At 35.9% G+C, this 6,332-nt stretch overlaps 2 long non-coding RNA genes across 3 annotated transcripts in view; one reads left to right on the top strand and one right to left on the bottom strand.

Moving 5' to 3' along the window:
* LOC125618160 overlaps positions 1-6,332 on the bottom strand; it is a 42,811-nt gene that overhangs the window by 11,511 nt on the left and 24,968 nt on the right. The window lies entirely within an intron of this gene.
* The window catches only part of LOC107138554, a 91,232-nt gene continuing 86,767 nt past the window's right edge, over positions 1,868-6,332 (top strand). For both annotated transcript variants that reach the window (XR_001503012.2, XR_007349411.1), the window contains exon 1: positions 1,868-2,179. This is a non-coding gene — a long non-coding RNA (uncharacterized LOC107138554). The remainder of the gene's footprint in view (positions 2,180-6,332) is intronic.

Genomic DNA, 6,332 nt, shown 5'->3' with positions numbered 1-6,332 from the left:
ACTCCTCCTCCTCCTCCTCCTCCTTCTTCTTCTTCTTCTTTTCCGTACTAGGGATTGAAATCAGGGGCACTCAACCACTGAGCTACATCCCCAGCCCTATTTTGTATTTTATTTAGAGACAAGGTATTACTGAGTTGCTTAGCGCCTCACCATTGCTGAGGCTGGCTTTGAACTCGCAATCCTTCTGTTTTAGCCTCCCAAGCTGCTGGGATTACAGGCATGTACCACCACGGCCAACATTTTTAATGTTAAAGGAAGTAAGCTGAATATTACTTCCTTAAAAGTTATCAAACCTGATTAAGTTGCTTTTCACTTATATTTGTCCTTGCCTTGGACTCTTTATACTACAAAAACAAATATTAACTCAAATTAGTTTTCAGGCATGAATAGCAAACATTGTCAAAACTTCATGTTTTAAGAACAGTAACTACTTACTTTCTTGATTCTGTTGGCTGACCATCTAGGAGTGACTCCTGATGGTCTTTCCTATATTCACTCATGTGGATACACTGAGTGAGCTATCAGATTACAGCTCACCTGAGGCCAAAGGACCTAGGTAGGACTCACTTATGTGCCTGCAGATGGGTGCTAGCTCTGCACTGGGGCACCTCTGCTCTTCCCCAGGTGCTCGGCCATCCTGTGGTATTTCACATCAGACTTTGCATCATCATGACCTCAGGGTTCCAAAGAGGCAAGTAGAAGCTTCAAGGTCTCCTAGGCCTACACTCTAGAACTAGCATAATGTCACCTCTGTAACATTCTGTTCATCAAAGTCAGACACAAATTCAATTGAGATCCAAAGGGGGCAAACAAATAACTTCTGCCCGCTTATTATTTCCCCAAATTGTATTGCTTCTTTACTACACTACTTCTTTAAAGATGTTATTGCTTTATACATGTAAAATAGCCACATTAGCATTGATTATAATAATTTCCCTAGTGACAAAAAGCAAATTCCTTTTTTTTTAATTATGGAAGGACCTAAATATTCCCCAACTATAAAAGTCTAATGCTAAATACACTTCATTCTATAGTCTCCAAGTATGTTTACACAAGTAAATACACACAAAATCACTCTCCATCTACGAAAGCACTTCTTACCATCAGGGCTTCATATGTGTATTTATTTTTTTTTTTAAATAGCAGTGTGTATTTATATTTTTCAATTAAACTTTTCAAATGGGAATAATTTCAAGTAGTATTGTTCTCTCAACCCACTACTTATGACACTAAAAGTGAATTCCCTAAGCAATTTTATAGTAAAACGAATCCTAAGAAGCTTTGACATGCTCATAGCAAACATCAAATAAAAGGTAAATTTGTTACTCTCTTTATGAGATCTCTTTTGAATAGTAGCCCTTTAAAATCCCGTAGTATATTTTATAGATTCTCTTTACTTCCCTGAGAATTATCAGAATCAAGGACTCGGGTAAATACTTTGAGGGCAGATTGTAGTTAACATATAAAAGGTTGCAAGAACCACACAGAACAGACTTCCAGAAATGGAGAGGGTTTTAAACTTCTAAGATCTGAGAGAAGGTTTTGATATTGGGTCAATGAAGTGAAGGTGTTGTCCAGTTCTACATGTGTGTAGAGGAGGATATTGTTGCAGGGTCTGAGAGGGAAATTAATATTTTTGAGCATGTTCTTTGTGTCAGGCACTTGGCATACATTCTCATTTAATCATTACAAGACCCCTCCAAAGTAAGATTTATTATCCACATTCCATAAATGGGAAAATAAAGACTGTAGAGAGATTCCAGTCCACAACTACTGCTGAGTAGTACTGAAATTCCAACCATATTTCTCTGGCCTCAAAGTCTCAACATAAGAGAGCATGTTATAATGTCACAAGACATAAATCACTCTAATTAAATGTAAGCCATCCTGGGTATTATCCTTCAAACACAGTGATCTGCTTAGAGATTAAATTTTAAAGCAAAGCGAATTGAACAGGGGTCAGCCAATTGTGGCCCCAAACCCTTTTGTGGTATTGCCTAAGGCTGCTTTCAACAGAGGCAGGTAGTGACAAAGTCCACATGATCTGAAGAGTCCAAAATATTTATGACCTGACCCTGTACAGAAAAATGTGCTGACCTATGGTATAGAACCTTTCTTGATCCATATCCAGTGGTGTCCCAGGAAGAGAAATCTGAAGTCTAGCAGACACTGAAAAGAGGTATGTTTTATTTTTGCAAGGGGATCTGCTGACTTTGCCCTATCTTGGAAATAGAGTAGTATTTTATAAAATCAGTCAATTCACTTTATCCTGATCTCTTACTTATTAAGGAATTTCATCATAAATAGCATGGGCTAAGTACTGCAACAACTGAAAACATGTATGATGAAAACCATAGATAATATGGTTGCTATGAAACTTAACCATATTATAAATCAGTTATTTTATTCTGGATTCAGAATCACCACAATTAGAGGCTGGTGTTGTGGCTCAGTGGTAGAGTGCTTGCCTAGCATGGGTGGGGCACTGGATTTGATCCTCAGCACCAAATAAAAATAAATAAATAAAATAAAGGTATTGTATCCATCTACAACTAAAAAAAAAATATTTTTTAAAAATCACCACAGTTAGGAATTTACTTTGTGTGGATCTCATATAGGCTTGATTATACCTGAGAGGCCTATAAAACCCGGTTTTTAAACTATACAAAAATAAAAAATTAAAACTCACATTGAACCAAAAAGACAGACAAATGAAAAATGTTTAATTGTAGAAATCAGATAACCAGTCTCTCAATCGACATCATTTTATTAGCATATTTCATTCATTAAGTGACTTCAAAGAATAAATGAACTTAATTGATGACAAAGGTTTACACACTTCTGATTAATTATATTTACACAGTGTTCTTTATTTGATTTTACACAAAAAAGCAAAATAAGACAGAAAACACAAAACTCTGCATGGAATTTTTTAAATGAGCACTAGAAAGTGTGGAATAAAAGACAGTTTGTTCATCTGATTGGGCTGGACTTATTAACCACTTAAATTCCAAAGAAACATGGAAGTAGCAATTTGAGATGAATCACACACACACAAAAAAAAATAAAATAAAATAAGAAACAAAATTGTAAATAGTTAATTATTAAAAAGACAAATATTGTGGGGTATTTTTTTGTACTGGGGATTAAATTTAGGGGTATGCTACCACTGAGCTACATTCCCAGCAGCCTTGTTTATGTTTTAATTTTGAGATGGCCTCACCAAGTTGCCAAACCTGGCTTAAAACTTGCTATCCTCCTGCCTCAACCTCCCAAGTTGCTGTATTATAGACATGCGCCACCACTAAGGACACTGAAAATAATTTTTTAGGATAATAACTTTTGATGATGATGATGCTGATGATTACGTACTATATATTGAATTCAGGGGTGCTTTACCACTGAGCTTTTCTCCAGTTCTTTTCATTTATTTATTTATTTTTGAGACAGTGTCTCACTAAGTTGCTGGATCTGGCCTTGAACTTGAGCTCCTTCTGCTTCAGCCTACTGAGTTAATAATATTTAATAATTAATAAAGTCTAGCAGACACTGAAAAGAGGTATGTTTTATGGGATTAAGGTGTGTGCCATTGCTTCCATCTCAAAAGTAATAACTTTGTAAAAGTAAAGATTTTTTTTTTAATTTAAAAATATTGAGGACATGGCAATAATGAATACCCAATTTTAGTTTATTTTTTGTGTGAATATATATTTATATATTTACGTATATAAATGTTAAATATTAAATATATTTTTAACTTTATGACAGTTTTAGATTTACTGAAAAATTACAAAGATCATTTAGAGCTGCCAATGTGCTCCTCAACCAGTTTTCCATACTATTATTGTCTTAAATTAAGATAAAACATTTGTTATAATTAATAAAACAATATATGTTTAACTGAAAGTCCATATCTAAATCAGATTTCCTTAGTTTTTACCTAATGCCCTTTCTAGATTAGCCTGAACTGTCCTTTCTTGAATCAATTAATTGTTGGCAATGGTAGTGGGGTACTGTGACTTGGTTAATTTGGGCCAACCCTGGCGAATCAACCATACATGCGCTAGGGGTAGAGTTGAATGACGTGGATAGGTCATTTTCTGATGCAAAGCTTACTAAGACACAGCAAAAATAATTCAGTGAAACAGAAAAGTTTGCCTAATCCTGAATGCCAGAGATATTCATGACACCATCATTTTTTCACATTCCTTTTTTTTTTTTTTTTTTTGGTACTGGGGATTGAACCCAGGGGTACTTTATCACTGAACTAGACCCCCTTTTTATTTTTTTATTTTGAAGCAAGGTTGCTGAGAGCCTCACTAAATTACTGGCCTCAAACTTGCAATCCTCTTGCCTCAGACTCCTGAGTCGCTAGGATGACAGGCCTGTGCTACCACACCCAGCTTGTTTCACATTCCTAAAGGGGATTTCTGGAAACTTGAAATTCCCAAGATTCAGAAAAACAGAATGATTTACATGGTTTCTCGGCCTTGTCTCCATTCCATTGGTAGATATGTTGTTTTCTATACATAAGATCATGCTCTACTGTTACTTTTCTTTATTTTTCTCTTTTAAATTAAAAAAAATCACTTTTTTTAAGTTAAGAAAATGCATTTACATGATGAGAAATTTAAAACATATTGAAGTTGTGTATAGAAAGACTTCTTTCTCCTTCCTGTGCTCTCCAGGCACCCAGTTCTCCACTCCCCTTGACCACCGTTTCCATTCTCTTGTGTACCACTTCAGAGATAACCTGAGCCTTTATAAGAAAAGATGTATATATGTCCTTTCCCTCCATCTCATTTTACAACACTCTTTTGTACCTTGCTTTTGTTTTCCTTATACTATATCCTAGGAATCTTTCCATAGCCATAAAGAACCTACTATCTTTTTTTTTTTTCAGAATTCATAATATTCTAATGAGGGACTTACTGTCATTTATTTTATTAGTCCTCCATTGATGGACATTTGAGTTATTTACAATTTTTTGATACTACAAACAAAGCTGTAATGAATAGCTGAAACAAATGTCATTTCACACATGTAGGAGGATGCCGGTAGAATAAATTACTGCCTTTTCCATCTTTCACCAAAATTTCATTTCCTCTCCAAGAACAAGTTTTGCACTGGGTAGGAGTACTCACTGAAACACTTTAACATCTTTCGTTTGTTTAATATAAAAGAATCGTTCCTGTTACAGACTGAAACCATTTCCAAATTATATATTCCACATACTAATTTATGCAGAAACTCTACGGCCTCACTAAGAACCATCCATCACTTTCTTAGACCTTTACTTGTGTTAACAGAACCAGCAGTTGGGGAACATGTAAAATAATAATACCATTGACTACATGTGAAACAAGCTGAAAACAATGCCAGGAAGATGTGATAAGCAAGGAGTTGCCTGGCCTTGCTCGGTAGCCTAGCAACTTACTCAGTGGCCTCAGAACCCTTTCAATTTGACTTGACATTTCAGCAGAGTCACTAGGCTCATGGCTATTCTGAGGAAGCTTGTATATGTCCAAGACTGTGTGCGCATTTCCTGTCAGAGGTCTTGAAATTGTAATCCCTGGGATATTTCAGCTGATTTCCATTAGCAGGGGTCAAGAAAGCCAAATGCATTCTTTTCTAGTTACCAGTCCAAAGCAGAAGCCAACGTACTCTGAGAAAGTTCTAAATAGTTAGACAATTGAATATGGATTATACCATCCCCCATGACTTAGCAATAAAAGCTCAGTCACGCCCCTCAGGATCTAGTGATGGCATCCACAATGGTAAAATCACAAAAATACCAACTAACATTTATTGAGCATCCACTGTTTGTCAAGCACTCTGCTAAGAGCTTTACAAGCCTCTTTAGATTTCAGAACAAATTTACAGCTAGGATCCAGAGGAAGCCTACCCCTTCCCCTTTCATGTCCCTCTACCAAAGTAAACTCTGATGGTGGGCCCTCTCATTTGTCCTAAGAGCTACTAAAATGAAAAATTTCTTGCAAGAGTGAACACAGCCAACTGGAACAGTATTTACACACCTTTTTTTTTTTTACTGACCATGTTATATTCTTTACAGGGTAAAATTTTTATGAAGAGAGTGGAGAGCTCTGTAGAGGTGGTGTTCACCGGGTGGGGGTGGGGAGAATGCCATCAAGAAGAGGGCACTAAAGGGCAAAGTTGAAAGTTAAAGCTTAGTTCACTTCAGAGTAGTACCTGGAACGTAATCACAATATCACTGCTCTCTCAATTCTAAATTCCCTTATGACTTCATGAGAAAACAAAAGCCAGAATAGATTTTCCAACCCTGCAATATATTGATAATAATTAACTTTATT

Source organism: Marmota marmota, unplaced genomic scaffold (genome assembly GCF_001458135.2).
Source record: "Marmota marmota marmota unplaced genomic scaffold, marMar, whole genome shotgun sequence".
In the NCBI taxonomy this organism is placed as follows: domain Eukaryota; kingdom Metazoa; phylum Chordata; class Mammalia; order Rodentia; family Sciuridae; genus Marmota; species Marmota marmota.
The sequence above is the reverse complement of the archived record's forward strand: the minus strand, read 5'-3'. Positions and strand labels throughout refer to the sequence as shown.